The sequence below is a fragment of the Struthio camelus genome, chromosome 2 (assembly GCF_040807025.1).
Source record: "Struthio camelus isolate bStrCam1 chromosome 2, bStrCam1.hap1, whole genome shotgun sequence".
In the NCBI taxonomy this organism is placed as follows: Eukaryota; Metazoa; Chordata; class Aves; order Struthioniformes; family Struthionidae; genus Struthio; species Struthio camelus.
In genome coordinates, this window is record NC_090943.1 from 6,013,212 (window position 1) to 6,036,667 (window position 23,456).

At 46.9% G+C, this 23,456-nt stretch overlaps 1 protein-coding gene across 1 annotated transcript in view; it reads left to right on the forward strand.

The window, feature by feature from the left end:
* The first annotated feature begins 11,631 nt into the window (after positions 1 to 11,631).
* The window catches only part of VILL (villin like), a 38,530-nt gene continuing 26,705 nt past the window's right edge, over positions 11,632 to 23,456 (forward strand). The window contains exon 1 of the mRNA XM_068934152.1: positions 11,632 to 12,278. The gene's annotated coding sequence lies outside the window, so the exon portion shown is untranslated. The remainder of the gene's footprint in view (positions 12,279 to 23,456) is intronic.

Sequence of the window (23,456 nt, forward strand, 5' to 3'; positions counted from 1 at the left end):
CCTGCTAACAACGGGTGGTGTCAATATTTGTACTGACTAATAACAGAAAAACTCTCCAAAGGAATTAGGTGCATCAGCCTCAGCGGGAGGTTTTTCCTGAAAATGAGAGTATACCACAGCTCCTCACTGGCCTCTAACACAGAGCGTGATGGAAGCTGAGGGAGACCATCGCTCTTTGGCACCCGAGCTTGCGACTGCCTTTGCAAGCCCAAGTGTAACACAGCAGTGAAGTACACCCAGTGGGTGGTAAGGGGGACACAGGAGACCTGGCTTTGACTTCCTGAGGACCTTTTCTGACAGCCAGCTTAACTCTAGACTATGACATTGCCTAAAAGCTGGCTGCATGCATTCTTCAACTGTTGAAGCAGCTATACTTACACAAACCAAGCTGTGTTCCCCTTGAATAGTTTTCGTGCCCGTTGTTTCCCATTTTCTCAGAGAACCAGACAAGCTCTATGAGTCCTAGCTGACGCCACGTGCTGCAGCCCAGCCTGCGTTTGTTCTCCTATGTAGGTCCATGGGGTTTCTACAAGAAGTACACAGAGGCAATGCTAAGCAGGCTGCAGGCATCACAGAGAAGCATGTACAGTGCCCAGTAAAGTGACCGACCGTCATTCATCAGCCAAATTGAAGCTGTTTTGAATATCAGTGCCCACATCGTGCTTACTGCAGCAGAATTTGAGTCTCTTCCAGGAGCACAACGTGACTAACATGCAGTGTGGGGGTAATGAAGCAAGTGTGTGTCCTTCTAGGGGTAGGGCCCTAGAAGAAAGGGGGGTCCAGGAGAGTTGGTTAATATTCAAGCATCACTTCCTCCAGGCTCAAGAGCAGTGCCTCCCTCTGAGTAAGAAATCCAGCAAAGCGGGCAGGAGACCTGCATGGATGAGCAAGGAACTCCTGGCAAAACTCCAACAGAAGAAGGAAGTACACAGAATGTGGAAAAGAAGACAGGCCACTTGGGAGGAATACAGGGACGTTGCCAGAGTATCCAGGGATGCAATGAGGAAGGCTAAGGCCCATTTGGAACTAAATCTGGCAAGGGATGTCAAGGACAACAAGAAGGGTTTCTTCAAATACATCAGTAACAAAAGGAAGACTAGGGAAAATGTGGGCCTGCTGCTGAATGGGGCGGGTCCCCTGATAATGAAGGATACAGAGAAGGCAGAGTTGCTGAATACCTTCTTTGCTTCAGTCTTCTCTGCTAAGGCCAGTCCTCAGGAATTCCAGACCTTGGAGACAAGAGAGGAAGGCTGGAGAAAGGAAGACTCTCCCTTGGTTGAGGAGGGTCGGGTTAGAGATCATTTAGGCAAATCTGACATCCACAAACCCATGGGCCCTGAGGGGATGCACCCACGAGTGCTGAGGGAGCTGGCAGATGTTATTGCTAGGCCACTCTCCATCATCTCGGAAAGGTCCTGGAGATCAGGAGAGGTGCCTGAGGACTGGAAGAAAGCCAATGTCACGCCAGTCTTCCAAAAGGGCAAGAAGGAGGAGCCAGGAAACTACAGGCCTGTCAGCCTCACCTCCATCCCTGGAAAGGTGATGGAACAGCTCCTCCTGGAGGTCCTCACTAAGCATGTGGAGGACAAGAAGGTGATCCGGAGTAGTCAGCACGGATTCACCAAAGGGAAATCACGCTTGACCAATCTGATAGCCTTCTCGGATGGAATGACTGGCTGGGGAGATGAGGGGAGAGCAGTGGATGTGGTCTCCCTGGACTTCAGCAAGGCTTTGGACACTGTCTCCCATCACATCCTCCTAGGTAAGCTCAGGAAGTGTGGGTTGGATGAGTGGACGATGAGGTGGATTGAGAACTGGCTGGATGGCTGAGCTCAGAGGGTTGTGGTGAATGGCGCAGAGTCAAGTTGGAGGCCTGTAGATAGCGGTGTCCCCCAGGGGTCAGTCCTGGGTCCAGTCTTGTTCAATATATTCATCAATGACCTGGAGGAAGGGACAGAGGGCACCCTCAGCAAGTTTGCTGATGATCCTAAACTGGGGGGAGCGGCTGACACACCAGAAGGCTGTGCTGCCATTCAGAGGGACCTGGAGAGGCTGGAGAGGTGGGCGGAGAGGAACCTCCTGAAGTTCAACAGAGGCAAGTGCAGGGTCCTGCACCTGGGGAGGAATAACCGCATGCACCAGGACAGGCTGGGGGTTGACCTGCTGGAAAGCGGCACTGCAGAAAAGGACCTGGGGGGAGTGCTGGTGGACAACAAGTGGACCATGAGTCAGCAATGAGCCCTTGTGGCCAAGAAGGCCAATGGGATCCTGGGGTGCATTAGGCAAGAGTGTTGGCAGCAGGTCGAGGGAGGTGATCCTGCCCCTCTACTCAGCCCTGGGGAGGCCTCACCTGGAGTACTGTGTCCACTCCTGGGCTCCCCAAGACAAGAGAGACATGGCGCTACTGGAGAGAGTCCAGCGGAGGGCTACAAAGATGAGGAGGGGACTGGAGCATCTCTCCTCTGAGGAAAGGCTGTGAGAGCTGGGCCTGTTCAGCCTGGAGAAGAGAAGACTGAGAGGGGATCTCATCAATGTGTCCAAGTATCTGAAGGGAGGTTGTCAAGAGGATGAGGCCAGACTCTTCTCAGTGTTGCCCAGCGATAGGACAAGAGGCAACAGGCACAAACTGAAACACAGGAAGTTCCATCTGAACATGAGGAAAAACTTCTTGACTGTGAGGGTGACAGAGCACTGGCACAGGTTGCCCAGGGAGGTTGTGGAGTCTCCTTCGCTGGAGATATTCAAAACCCATCTGGATGTGATCTTGGGCAATATCACAGAATCACAGAATCACAGAATCGTTTAGGTTGGAAGGGACCTCTGGAGATCATCTAGTCCAACCTCCCTGCTCAAGCAGGGACCTCTAGAGCACATTGCCCAGGATCACATCCAGACAGGTTTTGAATATCTCCAGCGAAGGAGACTCCACTACCTCTCTGGGCAGCCTGTTCCAATGCTCTGTCACCCTCACAGTGAAGAAGTTTTTCCTCAGCTTCAGATGGAACTTCCTGTGGTTCAGTTTCTGCCCATTGCCTCTTGTCCTGTTGCTGGGCACCACGGAGAAGAGGCTGGCCTCATCCTCTTGACACTCCCCCTTCAGATACTTGCACACGTTGATGAGATCCCCTCTCAATCTTCTCTTCTCCAGGCTGAACAGGCCCAGCTCTTGCAGTCTTATGCTGTAACTGCATGGGTGAATATGCTCTAGGTGACCCTGCTTGAGCAGGGAGGTTGGACTAGATGATCTCCACAGGTCCCTTCCAAGCTCAATCATTCTATGAGTCTGTGATTCTGTGATTCTGTGTGCATCAGGAGTTGAAGGTGTTCTGTACCCTTTGGGGACTTCAAAAAACAGGGAGGGGCAAGATTTAACAAGAAGACAATTTCTCAGCATTTACTGTGATTGATTTTTCTTGCTCTTTCCTGGTTGGCACATTCAAGGCCGCATTCCTTTGAACAATAGCTCAGTGCCAGGCTGGCCTCCAGCCTTGGCCACCTTCTGTAAGCAGACGCCTGTAGGCATGGCATTGGCTCTACCTGTTGGTCCCAGGGCTCAGTGGCTCATATAAATTTCAAATCTTTGGGGGTCCAGGGACAAATCATTAGCCCCGTTCAGTAGATTTGAACAACAAGGGTCGATAAACTTGGCTCTGCTACCAATCTACTCATGTACCCTGGAAATTTTTGCCCTATGTCAAGGAAAGACGCGGGGAGCAGACTCAGGAGTCCCTGAGCAAAGCCCCAAGCCTCCCCTCACTGCCTCTCTCAGGGCAGAGCTCCCATCTGATGTGGCTACATTGTATCCCTCCCCACTTGCCACATCTGGGCACCACAGTTTCAAGTAAGACAGGCAGCTGCTATGGCTCTGATTTCGTGGGGGGGTCCCTCATGTGTGTTGGCAGCAGGACAGGGCTCCAACATTTTGTTACCGTCCCCCATACTTTTGTGGAGAATGACTTTGTGCAGTCACACATACAGCCAGGTCACTGAAATGATGGGGGGTTAAAAATTAAGCTTGAAAGAGAGGCTGGAGTTATTTTATGGGCACTCAGATAGAGTCACCAAGGTGAGCAATCGAGTAACTGCATGGGTGAATACTGCTGGTCTGTCCGAATGCTAAAGAAAAGAAAAATATTAACAAGAAGGGTGGAGACTCCAGTAGTCTTCACCACCGAAGCCAGTGTGCCCTATAATTAGACCTTCTGGTCTCCAAATTATTTAACTCCCATTAAACCCATTGGGATCAATTGGTTTCTCTGGGTGCTAAAGGACCAGCTTTATATCCCACAGGAGGCAAACCTGGGTCACGTTTCCTGCAGGGTGTGGGTTGGCTGTTGGGGACCTGAGCCGACTTTGTAGCTCTCGTGTGGAATTCATCTTCTGTACTTCTGGCCAAAATGGCATAATCTCCCTTTGCTTCATTTCCCATAGATCACATGAGAACAATTCACTAATCCTTTGTCTTGCTTGTGTGTGGTGTGATTCCCACAGAAGGACAGTCCCAAGGGGCCTGGACTTCAGGGATTGTCACTGCCGCGGCACAAGCAACTCCTCTGCTGTGCAAGGACTGCTGCGGGATAACCTTTGCTGGGTTCAAACACCCATTAACTAGTGACTGTGCTGCTGAATCTTCCCTGGCTGTTCAGCCTGTGCTATGAAATGTATCCTTGCTGCTAGATTTAGCTGACTCTGTAAATTGTAAAGGCTCTGCCTGATGACCCTGACCAAAGCGTGCTGGAATTTGCTGGGTTTCATAAGGTTTTCATTAGGGCTCAGAGAGAGTCCCTGAGGTTTTGTGAAACTCCTAAACTAGCAATACAGCTATTTGCAAAGTTGTCCCATTTGTAATGATGTGTGTACTGTTCCTTTCTGTATTTTGTCTACTTTTCCTCTTTGTCTTCCTCTTCAAGGTAGACACGCTTCTCTACCTAGCAGAAACATCTGTTTTGTACTATGACTGAGGACTGAATGCAGTGGCCACAGGCTGCTCAGTAGAACGTTGATCTTCATGGCTGAGTTATCAATCAGATTGGTTCTTGGGTGATCTGAGTTTATTCTTGCCATTAATACCTAGTGCCTGTAGTGATACTGGTCAGGACACCTTATCCACCCGTAGCCTGTGCTCCCTCCACGACATGATTCCTCCAACAGTAATTGATAATCTCTGTTATCATCTTAAAACTGACATGAGGTGGGTAAACAACTCAGCACAAGGCCTGTCTCTATCTTTGCTGAAAATTTTAGATGATACCATTTTAATAGTAATGATAGCTCTGTGTAGTGCAAAGTTAGTGTTAGTTGCATTTATTTAATATTATTGTGTCTAGCTAATTGTGTAGCTAAGTTCTCACCAGGTAACAACCTTTTTTCCACCTAGCCTTTTGGTCCAAGGAATATTGTGTAGACCAGCTCTACGTGCTCTAGATGCAGGGTCCTGTGATGGCCTACCATGGGATTATGAGTTTAGGTGTCTGTAAGTCATCAACATTTGCTTTGCAAAGGACTGAATTAGGATTTAAGATCGCTACAACAAGTTTGTAATTTTGTAATAGTAATAAGTAGCTGACAGTCCAGACCCTGACCTCAGCAGGTTGTAGCTCATGAAAAACTGATGAAAACACTCAGCGCAGCGGGAATTTTGTTCTCCTGCAAATCATTCACCTAGAGATAGATTTTTGTCAAGTCCACTACATTGCCCTGAAGTTCCTCCCATCAGACTCTCTATTTTTTACCTAAAGGGCCCCGGTCCTGCTGAATCTTCATTGACACCGACTACTTCCCTAAAGCTTCTTGGCACACTAGAAGACCAAGTCCATTTTCTGAAGCAATAGAAAATGGAAGGTTTTCTAGCACAAACATTTTAAATCTTGCTCATCCTATCAGACAGTCAGCCAATAACCCAAGAACACAGCTGGTAAAATATCAACTGCCCAAGCTCTGGCTTCAGTGTCAGGGGTTGGGCACTGGGTCCAACGGTGACCTGGGCAAAGGGTCTGTTGGACTCGGGTACTTCTGGGAGTCTCCCCAGATAAAAGAATGGCCTGAACACGGCCGGATCCAAACTGGGGCCCCTCTGCCACACTCTTTCTTTATCTCTTTGGAAGGGAGCCAGAGTTGTTGTTTGCCCATGCCACGTCACTGTCCCACCTTGGCTATCCAGTTTTCTCAGTGCACCTGTTAATTCTTGGCCGCGGTACGAGTGAGCAAATGGAGAGGGGCACAAAGGAACCCACGCCCGCAGTGCACACATGCACAGCCAGCCTCCCCCAGAGATTAGAGACTCCCGAGCTGCCTCTGCTCTCAGGCAAGTAGCAAATTAACCTCCTGAAAGGTCTTTTGCTTCAAGGCAGGAGTTGCTCACCAGCAGAAGAAATCCTTTCCTGAGGATTTCCCGCTGCATGCCCTCAAATTCAGTTTTGGAAAACAAAATACGCTGCAGCATAGTACTCCACAAAGTCTTCAGTATCAGCCAGAGCTCATGCAGAAAGACCGGAGGAGGTCTGGCATGGCATGGCCATTTCCATTGTTGTTGTTACATCCCATTGTTATTGTCAGTGCTGTTATATTCACTGAGGTATCTCTCCTTTTGGGCTACAATTTTATATTCAGGGAGACATGCATCAGTCTTCCTTGTCCAGTAGCCTGAGGTTTTTAGGGCTGGCATCACTGGTCTTACCATCTGTACCTTATCACTGCAATGGATCTTCTTAGGTAACCACTACATAGGGTTTGAAGCTGGGCCCTCAGCCAGAGCTGCAAGAACTTTCCTCGGGACAGGAAATCACTCAAGTGCTGGAAAACACCTTGGAAATTTGCATGCAGCATATCCCCCTCCAAAAAAGGGGTAGTCTGGGGTTTTTTTTTAATATGAAATGCTTAGAAATGAGAGTGGGCAGAGACTACAAGTGTGGCTTTGATTTTTTTCTGAGGAAACATGAGCCTCGTACCTGCAAATCATAGCCCAGCACAGTCAGATTAAAATAGGGATTGCACTAAGACTGCTAAGAAATGAACTGGAGCAGCAGGTACCTGTTTCTTCTGCCCCAGTGCTATAACCCCTTTGCCAGGGAGACTTCTCCTGTCTCAACCTGCTGCAAGCTGTTGCCTCCAGGAAGGCAAACTGGAGCTCTAGAGCTCTCATCAAAGCTATTCCAACCTGAAACCAGCATTTACCCTTGAGTCCTTGGCTTGCCAAGGCTATTCCTCTTTGCTGAATAGGGAAGAGAGGTGTTGGCCTGTCCCCAGCTCAGCTAGATATACTGTCTGCACAGCTCCAGGCAAAGCAGTGATCGTTACCCAAAAGCTGTGATGAAATGGCTCTTCTGTAGAACTGAGGTGTGTCTGTGTGCTAACAGCTATTGGCTACTGACCTGAGCAGACGGGAGGAGGGATGCAATGACTCAGGGCAGGTAAAGATGACTGGTTCGGCCTGTGCAGCACAGCTTTGCACCACAGGATCTGTGGCGCAGGAGCGCTGCTCACCTAGGCGTTCGGCCTTCTTCTATCTGGAAGCATTTCCATTTTCTGCAGTTAAACATTAACTAGAACACAATTGTCCATTAGAGGCAGCTATGCACTCCCCAGTCAGTTGGTGCTCGCAGAGTGCTCCCCTATGAAACAGTTTCCATGCCAAGCCCTGACCTCAGTTGGCCCAGGCCAAGGCAAAGCCAGAGAGCAAAATCGTGGTCGCTTTTCCCCACGACGAAGTGCCTTCTCTCAGCAAAATTGCCCCAGAAGGCAAGTGGGCCAGATCCTGAGGCTGGTGCTTAGCTCCTTGTGACTGTTAGTCGCCGCTGCCTTGCTCGCTGTTAGATGCCCCTGCTGCCCAAATGTACTTATGGGGGAGGAACTTCAGCAAGCTAAAAGCCCCCAGTCTTTGTTTGTATGTACAGATCTATTCACAGGCCTGTAAAAGGCTCTGTGTAGATTTTTCATTTGACCATTATGATTTCGTAGAGTAGATAAGTGCCTTACGGAGGGTTAATGAGGAATATATAGTAGAAAGTCATATGATTTGGTTTTGCATCCACGAAAGTTCTCCTGAAAGGTTCTCAGAAATTGATGCAATCCTTTGGCGGGTACAAGTCAGGGCATTTAACCTTGCACAAACAGTGGCAGGTCTTTGCATCGGGACCCCTTGAGCAGCTTGTACATTTTTGATGATTTTTTCCTTCCTTCCCTTGCTTTTCCAAAGAGTGAGGCCCCTGCCACGTTATCTCACCCTGCAGGGTTTGGCCCTTCTCTCTTCCCCCAGGAGCTGCGTACCAGAAAGCAGAGTGGAAATACCTTTGGAACGTGTCATTTTGCAAACACATCCTTGGCAGAGCCTGTTTCCCCACACACAATGTTAACCTTGTCCACAGGCATGTGGGATGGCCAAGGGTGAGACAAATGGGGGCCTCTCTATTTTGTACTTTGGCAGAATCTTACTTCCAGTAACTTCTGATTTATCCCAGTATCTGCTTGCAACAATGTCTTCAATGTCTTAGCGTTGCACTGGGTCACTGAAATCGGCTTTCATCTGCCATCTGTATACATGAAAAAAAAGATTCATATAACTACAAGGTCTCTGAGCTGTGGGAATACTGAGCCAAGAATATGAATGCATCATGTCACAGATGTAGAAAAAATATCTGGAAATGAAGACCTGAACAAGAACATCTCTGATCATGTCTCAATTATGAAAGTCAGTCACACTATTTTCCACCAGTCCTGAGTTAAACTGCTTGGAAATAATATTTTCTGCTCTGTAACCCCAGAGCATGACCAGAATTAGCAGGAAGTCCCTACAGCTCGGCACTTAATGAGCCTCTGTTTAGTGAAAAACTGATCTTTTTTTCCCTTTAGCACTAATTGTTCTTAACTGCTTTACAGAGATGTCCACAGATTTGGTCTCCTTAAAAGCTCATCAGGATTAATTGCTACTTTTTCACTGTGAAAGTGAAGAAGAGTGGGGACAGATGGCAAAAATATCACCTGAGCTCGAGCCTGATGTTCACTGCAGCCAAAGGTATGGGTATAGGAACGGCGACCTTTGTGCCAGAGCTGAAATCCATGTAGATGTAGCTACAGAAATTGATTTGCTTTCACCAGTGTAAATCAGGATTGAACAGGACTGCAAGACAGCAGTTATTAATTAAACTCTCTGTGCTGGGGATAATGATGTCAGGTGGCAAAAGGGGAACTGGAGCACAGTAGACCTGGCCGTCATCAATTTTGTGCAGATCCTCTGAGGTGTCCACATTTCCTTGCCACTGGCTCCAGTGGGATTACAGGATAAATGCTGCTAATCTCCCATTTTTAATGCCTCTCATCAGAGCTGCTGGCATGTGACCCTCACAGCTGGGCCTACAGTGGGGCTGGGGTTGACTCAGAAGATAAAAGCAAATCCTGGCTGCAGGTCACTGTCTCCACGAGGTTGGAGGAAAACACATAACGTGCCATCTTTCCTCTCTTCCCTATAATAGAGGAAAACATGCAGCATGAATGTCGGTGTGGCTCCCACTTACGATGGCTTTTTCCTGGCTGATATATCATGTGGAGAGTCAGAGGCCTCTAGGGGTAAGATCTCAGGGTGAAGCGTTGGCTCTGTAACACCTTGGGACATGCTGTACACCGTGGACCTCTAGCAGGCAAACACCTCCTATAGCTGAAGGCAAAAGGAATTCCCTATCTGGGCATGGCTCAAGTTTCCAAGCTTTTGGGTTCTTTTTCATGGGCTAGTTTTGAAAATGTAGGCCAAATAATTCAGTCAGTTTAAGGGAAGATAGAAGGGAGCAGATCCAGAGCTATCCTCTGATGCAAGATGCATCAGAAATTTGCTGTGTTGTCCTCAGAAAAGACTAAGTAGTTGTGATTCCATCTCAGATAAAGTGTGAAGACCTGCAGATAGCTCCCAAGACGACCAAGGGTTAGTGTTCCTCAGTGACACCTTCATTTCTAAAGGCCTGGGACAGGTTATTCGCAGGCCCTGAATCCCACTGTATTCTAAAGCCATCCTGTCCTGGCAGCTAGAGAGGTGAAGGGTGCTAAGGTTTTTGCCAGTTGTTTTGTGCTAGGAATAAGGAGTAAGTTGCTCACTGAGGGTCAGCATCTTCAGCTGTGAAACCATGTGAACTCTGAAATGTGTTTCTCAAATATAAGCATGCGCAGGCTGAATGAAGACATTCATGGATAGCTACAAATTAGGGTGCAGGTTGGATAGTGGCACACTGGCCACTAGATATTTTGAGAATTCCTCACATTACGGGTTTCTTAGGCCCAAGAAGGCCTGAGATCTGTGGCAGTTCTGTGTTTGTTTGATGTCTAGCTGGGATTTAGCCAAAGAGCTGACCCACACCCACCTCCAGTTGCTGTGGGCTGCTCGAAAAATTAAGAATATGGCATGAAAAGCTTAATGTATAGGAAAGTAAGAACTTAGTTCCTACTTTGGAGAGATTGTGGAGTCTCCGTTACTGAAGATATTCAAAACCTGATTTGTCGTGGTCCTTGACAAACCGCTTTAGCGGACCCTGCTTTGAGCAGGGTGGGGTTGGACTAGACAATCTCCAGATGTCCCTTCCAAACTCAGCAGTTCTATGATTCTATGATTTAAAGCCCTTCCCACGTATCGCTGCTCCATATAGGATCTTCATCCCTACATGTGAAATGGCCTGGTGACCATTTTCCTCTGCTCCAAAAGGTGGGACTGAGCTGGTATGCTAGGTGAGCACTGGAGACAGAAAGGATTGATGTTCAAAGCCTCATTTCCCAGGGAAATCAGTGGAAAGCTGGTCTCTGAATTCCTCTGAAGATCTAAATCCGAGTAATCTCCCTGAAAGTACGCAGGAGATCAACAGCGTGAAACTTGAGAAGAGGGGCCTGCATGCAGGACAAACGCCCTCTCTACACCAACAGTCCTATCTCCGCAGGCTCTGTCTCACCGTAGCTGTGCCTTGGTCCCCAAAGAAAGAGCTGCCTGGTGACAACGGAGTAGGAAGTGGCATCTGAACCCCTCTCCAGTGAAGGATTTTTCCTCTACCAGCCATGAACAGGGCAATGCAGATGTCAGGCAGGAATGGTTGGGACTGAGAGGACATGATTTGTCTTCACTGAGCCCACAGTCAGTGGCATCAGGACAGCTTTTGGAGGGGGTAGCTGCATTTCACCCTTGCAGATACTGTTTGACTTTTTCCTAATGAAGATCCCATCCTAAAGAAGATCACAACATGTAACTGCATACATACCTCCAAGTACAGAGGAAGTAAGCATCACATTTCTGTCCACGCATGCTGACACCTGAACGGGCAGAGCCAGAGGGAAGGAAATGAACAAAATCAGAATTAGAAACCCCTCCTCCACTGAGTGCCCTGACCATCCTGCTGCAGTGTGATATTTTGGCCTCTAGTCACTTTCGGCTTTGCAAGGGTGTTTATCGCTTATAGCAGACAGCAACACATACATAGACCCCTTGTGAGTTATCTAGCACAATTTCTGAACCGTCAGCTGTAGTGTTTCCCAGCAAAGAGGAGAGCCTTCTGCTGTGGGAGGCGCCTGTAGCAAACATTGCCAGCCTTTCTGGGATTTTCTGGTTTATCATTATTTTTCTCCTGGGAGGGCAGCCCAGTTGCACGCTCTACTACTCTGCCGTGTGCCCATTTCAGCCAATAATCTTCATGGCAAGCATCACCCCTGCTCCACCTTTCCCAGGGCTGCACAGAGGGCTCCAGTCTGTGGGCACGGCAAGGCTGACTTCTGCGTTGCAAGGAGCATGGGAGCAGGTTGTCTCGCCTCGGACAAACTGCATTTCAGCAGCTGGCTTCCAGGTCTTCTCCCTTCAGTGTCAGCAGTTGGGGCTAGGACTCCTGGACCCAGCTTTTCATGTAGTCCTGAACAGCACTCCACCTCGCTTTGTCCAACAGACCTGGAGAAAAAGGGGGAAAAAAGCCCTACACTTTTAAATCTGGATAAAACAGGTTTCTAATAAAAGCAACCCTTAACTGTTAGGGCTGCAAGAACTGAGAACTGGTGGATATTGGATGTGGAGAGTGAATTGGTTGAAACTCTCTCATACTGGCTCCCTCTTTGTCCCTCCGTGAGCCTGGGAATGGGTGTGATCTCCGAGTAGGAGTGTCTGTAGTTAAGTAGAGGATTGAATTACCGAACGCTGCTGTTCCCTAGCTGACAAGGTAGCAGAACAGCAAACAAAAGTGCCTTGAAACCAGCTCGCCAAAGAGGAGAGAAGGCTGTGAGTTTAGCAGAGGAGGGACCTGTGAGGACACTGCACACTTTCTAGTAAGGTAAGCAGCTTTACTGTAACCATCTCAGTTTTATTTCTAAAGGCCAGAACTGTTTTATGACCACTTTTACTCTATGGGATTGTAAAAACCCAAAAGAATTACTGAGTTTAATTTTTAAAAACCTCACCTGGTATAAGCCAGGATCTCTTCACTGAAAAGAATGAGGCCATCCTGATTTACACCATGTCTGGTACTGTGTTTCGGTTTAGAATGAGTAGATCTCTCAGATCTCTGACAATCCGGCCACTCTACGCATCAGCATATGCTGCTCCGAGGACACATGCTTTTCGTTTAGTTCTCTGCAGAGAACAGTTTTGATTTCACACAACAAGCAAAAAGTGTTTGGTTCTAACCCAGTTTGTTTTATGTTTTGCTGCCATGGGGATTTGCTTAAAGCTTGAATTCCTTTGGAATGCGGTTATGTACGCAGACAGCAAGAAAAAAAGTCATTGGAAGTTCTTTGTGATAGATCTAATCCATAAATCTGCTAATGGTTGAATGCTGGGTTGTTTTGCTCTACAAGTGTAGGGTGTTTTCTCATCCTGTTCATTTGAGATGCAAATTGTGCTAAGAAAAAATTGAGTTGTAATGGAGCTAAGCTTGAGGCTTTCTTGCCAATATTTTTCTTAGGCGTGTCGATGAAGAACATAAATATTTAACACAAAGGAGAAAGGATATGAATTAGCATCTGTGGGAGGTTCACATTTATTCAAAGCTACCTTAGCGCACATGTAAACAAATGTTACAGCAGCTGAAGCAAACTGGCCCCACAAGAGTGAGTACTTAGGTGGTGAATCATCCAGGTACTCTTTACACACTGCAGCTAAATGGATAGATTAGAGCCTGCAAAGTAGTGATTAGACAATCCAAGTGCATCCGCCTTCTTCTTCAGCAAGGTTTCACAATACCGTGTCACTCAGGCACAAGTGCGAGGTGGGAGCTCACTGCTTGCAAAACGCAAGACCAGGCACCAGCTAGCGCAGTCCAGATCAGGGAAGCGCTGGCTGCTCCGCCATGTTGTTTCTGGCTGAGCCAGGTGAATCTCCCCTCCTCCCTCCACAAACAAGCTGCACTTTTCCTGCTCCAACTCCCCTCTCACTAGCGGCAACGTAGGTCTCATGACGTTATTTCCCAGGCAAGACTTTGTGGCAACGGTTGCCAAGGTCTCCCAGCCGGGAGCAAAGGTTTCATGCCATGGCTGCAGATGGTGTCACCCTGGTCTTTGCCTTCCTCAAGATCTTGGGGCCCCTAGTTAGGTTGAGATAACAAATTTCTGCTCTTGAATGGCCAAAGATGCTGAAGATGCTCACAATTTCTGCTGATTGTTTCCCGGAGCACTGCATGTTTTTCTGGACTTTAGGCATTAAAGTTGTTGCCATCTGCTCTGGAAGGCCGGGGAGATCAGGGACTTGCATGAGTGGAGGACACCCTCTGAGACCTTCTTGACTTTGGGCTCACTTTCATAGAGGGATGGATCCATTCTGGAATCTGTTTCACCAGCACTGCCCATGTGGCACTCATTTGTCCCTGGTAGAGAAAGTGACCGGCTTAAGCATCTGCCTTGTGCTTGGAAGGGAATCGTGCCTTTCACCAAGTTAAGACCCTGCTGTTTCCAAGTGAAGCTCTGCCTCTTGAGGCAGATGTTCAGCTCTGTGCCAGGCATATCCTACTGGACCAAAACCCCTTCCTCAGTTTTTGATCCAGAGCTCTGTGCAATGAACGGTCGCAGTGAAAAGCTCAGGGTCTCAGTGAAAGCCTTTGCCCTATCTAACCAAGCTCTGCTTTAGCCACCCCTAGAAAACAGCCCTCCTCAAGGTCCCTTGTTCATCACAGGGCTCGCTTACATTTTCAGCCTTCTGAAATTTGTTCTATGTGACTGCACCAAAACAAATTAATGGGTTTCAATGTCTGCTCTAGGAGCTGCTCTGTTATGTATGAAACATCCAACCATGCAAGGAAGTAAAGACGTTAATATGGGCATCCCATATCCAAAATCTCTCTACTCTAGCTCTTCGTTTATTCATATATATTCTTCAGCTTCTGTTGGCCTCTCAGGCAAATAGACATTGCACAGTCACACGGGAATATGTGCTCCTAAGAGCTGTTAAAGCTCCTCTTTTCATGTTCTCCCTTTCCACATAATACAACCCTGGAAAAGGGCCTAATTACAATTTATCCTGCATGATTATACATTTCCACTGACCATTTAGAGAGTAAAAGGAATGCAGGAAGGGGTGAATATTGTCTGTAAGTCTTTGACAACCTTCAATCTGAAATATCTTCTCAGCTGTAATGTTAATTTTCAACAGAGAATGTTGTGCATTTACTCCAGTTGCCCTAATTTCCAAAGATCTTTGCTTGAAACAGAAATCCTACCTTCTTTTTTTCCCCTTCGTTATCTAAGCCTATTCATGCTTATCTGGTGCAGTGCTTGGTAGAGTAACAGAGAAACTCGTTATTACTCTATAGCCACGTCAAACACACAAGACATAGGGGGGGATGTTAAATTGCATGGTTGAGCTCTGTTCACGGCAGTTCCTGTGGAATGCGCTATTCAGAGCAGCTGACCTCTCCTACCTAAAAATGTGCTGTGGCAGTGCCCAGGAAAGAAAGAATAGGTTTCTGGATGGCCCTTTATATAAAACCACTCTTAGAAAAACAGCTGAACAAGGTAGGAAACAGGCAGAAATCATATCCTGTTCTGGGTAATCAAGACTACTGAGATATCTACCTTCTCTTCGGAAGGGTGGTAGAGCCTAAATTACTATATTTTGTTGCTATCTACAAAATAACTGTCTTGGTTTGAAAAAAATCCCACCCATCCTGAATCTTTCAGATGTCTTGTACCCTTCTCTACGCTCAGACAAAACCCCCATTGGCAGTTCTGAGTACAGAAGGAGGTCCTGGAGGAAAACTCTTTCTAAGGCTCTTTCAGACACCTTAATCTGAAAAGCCCTCTTTGAGGTAATATTAATTTTTTTTCTGGTGTCTCAGCTCAGCAATTGCAATGGGATCTGATGAGTCCCTTCAGTGTGTTTCTGTGGGCTGATACTCACCAAGTGTTCAACCACGACTGCTTGGCTCCTGGTGGAGGTGTCTTCGGTTCCCAGGTGGTCTCCTATCGGAGTACAGGTCCTGGGGCTGTTCAGAGTGTGAGGAAAGGTGAGCCTGAGTGTGCTCAATCAGCATACTGTAATACCAGCCACAGGCTGAACAGGGACATTTGATGAAAGAATTTTGTCTGCACGATTTGCGGTAGGGATGTTTTATTCATTTGGCTCTACGCAGTTAGCTTGCTACTTTCTCATATCTGGCCTCCATTTTGCAAGATGGGATGGCACAGTCTCCTGCTGCGTTTCCATGCTGGGTCCTGCATGGGCTAGATTTCCCTTTTTATGCCAACTGAAAGCCTTTGGGTAGACACAGATGCACAGACCCATCGGCTGTGGCTTCGCTTCTTGCCCTGCAGCGTCTCCTGAGAGCTGTACTCGGGAGCGCAGAGCATCCAGGCTCATGAAATTGTAATGTACTAATGCCATCCATCATACAGCTGATGGGACCTCAAAGGCAAAGTTACGCTCCTTCGTTGTCCCGTATCCATCTGCCCTTTACTCCCCATAATCCATCCTGTCTCTACTTGCCCTCTTTTCTCCTTGACCCGCTTCCTACCGTGACAGAGAATAGCCACCAAAGGGTGGGTCAGCCATTCCAGGAAGGAGACACAACAGGAAGATGGGATGGTGGGAAGACATCTCCTCAAGGAGCAATCGCTTAAAGTGGGGTGAAGGAGGTGCAGACTGTGACCAGCGTCCACAACTCACCGAGGAGAGCCAAGCATGATCTTGCAACCCACCTTGTGTCGCAAAATGTGAACCAAACAGTAATAAACACACTGCATACAACGTGCTGGATGTCCCTCTTGTTTCACACAAGCCTAGAGGATAACACTAGCACTGGTGACTGCCACTGAAAAGACAGAGAGCAGGGTGCTACTGGTGTTCTCCTGAGAAGTCACCTGGAAGTCTGACTCTATTTCAAAGACTTAAAAGCTCGTGTAAGAGAACTCACACCTTAACTCAGCACCCTGCTCTGAATGAGGAAGCCTGCCTTGGGTTGGTCAGTATCTGTTTGCCTGGGCACAAGCGAGGTGTTTATGTTTGATGACACACCTCTGCCACAAGACAAAGGACAAGCTTTCCTTTGCAGCTCAAGAAATGAAACTGCATCCTCCATAAATCCATTGCTTTACGCCATGCCAGCAAGGAAAGCGCAGAATTACCTGCAGAGTGCCCCACTTGGGTCCAGGTTATTTCATTTGCAATCCAAAGCATAAACCTGTTTTATCCAGAAGTCCTGGGTCCTCCTGTCCTAGTTTGATGTGTTGCTTGCAAGTCTAAACTGGAACAAGACTGGAACGGTCCCTTCCATTTGGTAGTTAATATTAATCTTACCACTTCCCACTTGCAAGCTAATACTCTGGGAACCAGTTCTCCAGCTGGTCTAAATGGAGCCACATTCCACAGTCAGACAAAGGTCGTGATAACAGGGACTTGTGCAACAGCACTTTTTAAACAGCGCATGAGGGAAAACCTGCCCTTTATCTTGCATACCCACACGTGCATGTGTGTGCATGCACATATATGCACATACCCACGATAAATATAAAATTATTATATTCAGTAAGCAAAGATCATAACTCTCAGATCTGGTTTTCAAAGAGGATGGGCCAGAGGAGCACTGGTGCTCGCTGTCTGAAAAATGGTTCTTAATTTTGGAATCTCACAGAAACCTAGATAACCAAAACCAATAAGATTCGGACAGACAATTAGGCATGTCACTATAGCACCAGTCCCAGAGTAAAGGAACCCGTAGGAAAACATGGCCTGACAAAACAGAAAGCCCTGTAGAGGAAACACCCTTCAGGTTCAACGAAACTTTCTGAGGGTTTCAGTTTGCAAAGCCTGGGTTTAACTATATTTGATGTTGTTTGGTTCAGTTCACTCAGGCAGAGCTTGCAGACAGGGTCATTGGGCACCACAGATGGGGTCAAGTTCCCATGGGAGAGGTGAGGGGCAGAGCAGGAAGGCTGAGCCCCCCACTGAAGACTTTCCCTGGCAGATTGAGAAGACACTGAGTCCCTCCTGACCGAGATTCAACAGACCTGCCTTAGACCCTATATTGGGATAAGAGGAACCACCCTGAAAGAGTCTTCCTCTGACTTAAGCACCCAAGATATCTGCCTGAGGGTGGATGAATCCCAGCCCTTGAGCCCTTTTCTAATCTTTCTCCAAAGCGGTGTAGTTCTGTTTTGGCCAGACTCTTCTAATCCTCCATAGGAAGCAGTGGCCTGACTTTTTTTTCTCCAAAGTTTCCTTTCTTCTTTTCTTTTTTTTAATGCATCTTCAAAAGATGAGTGGCAGTTGTTAGCTGAAGAAGAAGCAGGTATTCCATTTCAGGTGGGAAAATGTCTTGTTTTGGGGGTCTCTTCTCGACTATCCAGCTGCCATACCCTCCCCATAAACCTCTGAAACTCAGGCACTGCACAGGGCTCAGGAAGCTGTTGTACACATGACCGAACATACATGCCCTTTTCGTGGATATCTCAGTAGTCGGTATTACTTCCCCACAGCCAGTAGATTAAATAATGCTCCATTCAAATGCTGATGTGGGAGAGGATCGTAATCTTTTTCCTGGAGGTGGTGAATAATTAGAAGTTTCTGAGAATGTTTCTAACCTGAGCTGCTTCTCTGGAAACCAGGAAAAGGAGTTAAAACGGCTCCAGCTTTGTTTGCCTTCTGCATGCATCTCTTGTCCTCACTGTGGCATGAAGCCCTGCCTTTGGAGTAGTGTTGGTCCGAAGCCAGTGATCTTTCCCTTTCACCATGGGAGGAAGATCTGAAAGAAAGGAGAGATTTATTCGTAGTGAATTGGCAAGCTTCATGCTTTGCATTCCCTCGGGATGGCTCTGTACCCTTACTGACTGGCTAACCTCATCGTGAGAAGCTGAACGTGGAATGGATACCTTTGAAGCAGGCTTGAGTCAATCTTCCTTTTACTATTCGAAAGTAGTACACCTGGCACCCTACCAGGGGCAATGCTGCTGCAAGGCACTTCACAGTAGGTTTTTAGGAGCTCTCGTGGTGCTGGGTTTTTTTTTTTTCGTTTTTTTTGTTTATTTGTTTTTTCCGTGGCCCAGAGAGAGCTGGTAGGTTTGCACTGAAAGAGTTCAGTATCGGTCATGGGACTGATCGAAGGGGGAAGCCCCCCTCATCATGCAGAGATGTCACCTTCCTCAGAGAGATTGTAGTTTTCAAAGACATCCTTAAAGAAAGCCAAAGGAGAATGACTGCATGGGAAAACAGTTAGCCAAGAACAGGGTGGGTGCTTGGACCTTCTCCGCAGGACACCAAGGCAAAGACTATCTATCTGCCTCCGTATTAAGCCAGTTCAATCTCCCATTTTTAGTGCCAGTCACTGCTGAGCATTATGGTCTCTCCATGCAGTATTATGAATGTGGAAATTCAGTTTGCATGCCTTGGGAGTTGTGGCCAGTATTAAGACTTTTCAATTTAATAGTCATTACGTAGTTCTTAACATTGTTGAGAAGCTTGTTTGGACAATACAGCATGTTCCCAGTAGAGTACGGAAAATAGTCAGTTGTTAAAATTTTTAAGGGAGGATTCTGAAATGGAAAGTTTGGGAAAATCTGCTCATACAAATCAGTTTCCCAAGACCATCTGCTTGAAGATCAACGTCCTGGAAAGCTACCAGAAGTAAGATCAAGACAGAGGATGAAGGAGGTCATAAAGGGAAGTGTGTAGAAATGAGCAAGAATTTCTGGATCGAGCAAAGTGTTGAGCTAGAATTTATGGCAGGTGGAAATGAGGCAGCTGCAGGGACTAGTCAAAATCAGCAGAGATAAATTGTGAGTTGCCTGCCTGTCTAAATCAAATGTCCTCCAAGGGATTTGAAGAGACAGATGAGGTACAGATTGAGAGCTGTTGCACCTGGGAAGGTGGTTGTTTCATTGTAAGGTGTTATTTCTTGTGCTCCTTTCTCTTAAGTAAGAAGCGATAGTATGTTCAGAGGATAGTGCAAAGCTCGCAAGGGGCTGACAGCGTCAGTGAGTTTCTGGAAAAAACTGTGTTTAAGCTACAAAGTAAGTCAGAGGTGTTAGAAATGGACAGGGGTGAAGGCACTGCTTGTGGGAAGGGACACTGAGCCAAAGGTCTGCTTCTCAGTAACATCCTGGGACTGCAACTGGAGAGGGGTTAAATTCCCAGGATTCCAGAGATGCAACAGCTGAGTCCTGGAGAGACTGGTCAGCTTATGTCAGACTGACCAAACTGGTTATTGCTCACGGGAAACATGTGAAGGTAGGTTTTCCCCTCACATTAAATCTGACCAGACTTCAGTTCAGAAAATTCATCCCAGTCCTCACCATTCCAGACTTTGCCCCATGAGCAAAGAACAGAAAAGATTAGTCTCCTGTGATGGCAGGTAGATGCTTGGACAAGGTTTTTTCTGCCCATCCCTGACAGCCATTCACAGAGAAAGGTGAAAACCTGCCAGTATGAGCTCAGGAAAAATTCATTCTTAGCTCCAGACACAGTGCCCTGAAGAGGTGAGCCAGAGGTTTCTTCATAACGTTAGTTCACCTTACCTGATGCCCCATGTCAAGTTTTGATCCATCTCTACTTACAAGAAGACTAAAAAAACCTTTCAACCCCCGCATAATCCATCCAGATGATTCAGTATCAAGGATAGGAGGATCTTTCTTTGACCTGTGGAGGTGGCCAGGCAAAGCCCTGAAGCATGAGATTTAATCCATGCTATTGCCATATTGCCAAACCAAAAGGGTTGTGGGTGAGCCAGGGGTGGCACCGCTTGCTGTCCCCTGCAGGCCCTGCAAGGGAAGCATGTGAGCAGAGGCTCACACTTTCAAAGACCTTGCGGATCCAAGGCCAGAGAGCACACCCTCACCATTTAGCCATCTCATTTTAAAGACATTAAGTAATCGTGAGCCTGCCAGCTTCCCTAATAAGCTGTTCCAATATTTAATTACCCACCGCGATCAGAAACAGCATCTTATTTCGAGGCTTTTTTTATTTTTAGCTGCCAGGCAACAGCTCTTTTCAAGCAAGTTGAAATGCTTTCTGTGATTAGATTTCTCCTGCAGCCGTAGATGCCTGTGCACAGCTCTCTCTTTGACATGCTGGACACATGAGCTCCTGAATCTGGATTTTATGGGACCTAGAGGAGGAGGGTGATCCGAGCTGTACTTCTTTCCTTTCTGCCACACCCCAAAACACATATCCTATTCTCTGCCTAGTCACCATGTTCCAGCACCTCCAATGTGGGTAATGCGATTCAGCTTCTCTGACTGCAAACCTTCCTGTGATTGTGCGAAAGGTGAGGAGCTGTCACCAATAGACACGTGACAGTATATATGTATGCACAGGTATGTTCTAGCAGCTCTCATCCACGTAAATTTTGTCTTCCTGCCAAGACGCTGGAGGAGGATGTTTGATAACGTGACTGATCGTGTGACAACATGAGATAGTAGACAAGCCCCATTGCTGAACTTCTATACCAATCATTTCCATGTGAGATGAAAGCTACTTTTTCTCCTGCTCTAGCAGAAAATAAAAGATGGATTAGATTGCTTGAGTACTGTACTTCTTGGACAAACGCTCACTAATATTTAACATTCAAAGCAACGGTTCCAATCAGTAACTGATGCGCTCCAGAAGGTAACTCAACCTTAAATTTCATTCCCACGGGAAAAATAAGAGTTAACTGCTGTCCTTTGCACAGACGAAAAAATAGCACCTAGTTGGACCCAGATGCCCAACTATAACGGAGACAATGATAGCAATTCAACAGCCCTAGTTTACCTCATCTAATGCCCATCCAAATATTCCCAATAATTAGGCCTTTCAGCCTGGAAAGGCTGCAGCCACAGCTGCTTCCTATTTTCCCAAGGCTGTACAGAGCATTAGTCATCACATGCAGATTTTTTTTATTACCATGACTGCAGCCGAGTAAGCATACCGCCAAAATCCAGACAAGCCAAATCAGACTTAATTCAGAATGTACTTCGGGAGTTTGAAATGATCTCCTAACCCCCTTCTGAGTCCTTATTTTCCCTCCACATCCAAACAGCCTGAGTCTGCCTGAACCAATGTCCTACTAAGGCTGCTTTCTCAGCACCTACCAGGCTGACTAAAATGAAAAAGTGATTGCTGGCATTTCCACTTCAGTTGTTATTTATTAACTAAGCTTGGGAGTGACCTTGATACTTAATTAATCATCTAACCCTTCCCGGAGCAAAAGCTCTTCCCTACACCATGTTAGTTAGTGGTGGGGATGGGGATCAGATTTAGCAGGCAGGCATGGAGATGAGACCTATCTGCCCTGATCCACGAGCTTTGTTATTTAGGTCGAGTTGTGAGAGACTTTGCTTTTAGCTCTGAAGGCTAGCAGCTCTCATCCACGTAAACTGACTCTGAAGCCAGTTCCAGCAATAACATCGCACCAAGATGTCAGCCACCTCCATTCTGTCCTCACCTGCCAGAAATGTTTGGTTCTTTGCAGCTTATTTGATAGCATCTTAAGCGAGTGGTGTTGACCAAGCAGAGCAGCTGTAAGACAGAGCTCCCCTGCCTGGTCCTGCCTGGTGTGAACTTGTCTTCACTTTCCAGGGGCACAAGAGGCCCTGGAAGTGGTGGACATAGAGTAGCTGGCCATGGAAGTGGAAATAGAATAGTTGCATGCTACTAATGGGGAGGATAAAGCAGAAGGGCTACACTAATACCTCTCTTTGCCCCCTTTCATGATAAAACTGTTTCTGTGTATGAGGAAGCAAAAACCTTCCCCATAACCAGCTTTTGTCCTTTGAAGTGGTGCTGGCCTTTTCCAGTGGATTCCTGCCCCTGAGGAGGCTGACTCATGCTTCTTGTTGGTTCACGCTTCACCTAGCACCAGGCAAAACCAGCCTGGTTGAGGAAGGAACTGACCTGAACATCACTGTTCAAACCCTACAGTGAACCTAAGCCTCTTAAAGTCTTTTTTTTTTTTTTTTTTTAATTTAGAAAAGTTTCTACCCTTCCTGGTATTAGCACAGATGAGAGTTTTGCACTCCATGAATACAAGATTTTGTATCTGCGCAGGATTTGACTTATGGAATCGTTTGATTAAAAATCTACACTAAAAAATTAAAGGAATGAGCTATCTGATTATAGAAGTCATATTCCTATTATGTCTAAATTGGCCACAGTCCTAAAGAAGCTGGAAAGCCCAAAGAAATAACTGATCTTGTCTGTGTTTCACAGTCTCTCCCCAGTTTAATGACTAAGGAGAAGGGGAAGGACAGCATTTCCCAGAAAAGTGGGGACCAGAGCTAACAGGGAGGTTTCCAACAGAGAAAGGAGCCCCAGGAGTAGAAGAAGTTGAGAATCCCTGTTTTGAATCAGAGGGGTTTGCATGAGAGTCTGTAAAGTGTAGCTGACTTTTGGAGGGCTTTATCCAACCAAATTGCCTGAGCTCAGGGAATCTGTGGATCCTCTGGGTTAACTTTTTTACAGGAGAGGTTGGGATAGCGGGATAAGCACGAAGCCAGCTGTGTTTTACAGCTGGCCAGCTGCCGCTTTCCTGTGATGCTAGGAGGCAGTGGTTTAGGTATTCTGTCAAGTTCATGTTCAGCAATAGTACAGTTCCTTCTGATTGATAGGCACTTTCTTACGGCTGAGCAGAAGCATGCAGGAGAGGCCATGGCCACCAATCAGTACAGCTTTGTCATCCAGCGGCAGAGAAAAAAAATGCAGTCAATCAAGTTGTTGTTGTTTTTAACACAGTACAATAGTTCAGTCTGTTATAAGCAAATGTAAATCAGAGGAGCATACTGGTAAAGCAAATGAATGCAGAACACAGAAATCAGTGAGCCATGTTTTCTCTCAAAGTTGGGCCTTGACTTCTGAGCAGGATTGACTCACACTGAACGGCTGATATGGCTGTCGCTCCTACACAAACGGTCTGTGCTGTGGCCACTGCAGGGGAGCCAAGCTGCCCAGGAGGCACCTGCTGGGTCCCATGGGCCAACCAGCTCTCCTAGTATACGACCCAGTGTTTTTATATAAGCTGATTTTGGTTTTGATTTGCTTCAGAAGGTTGTATTGT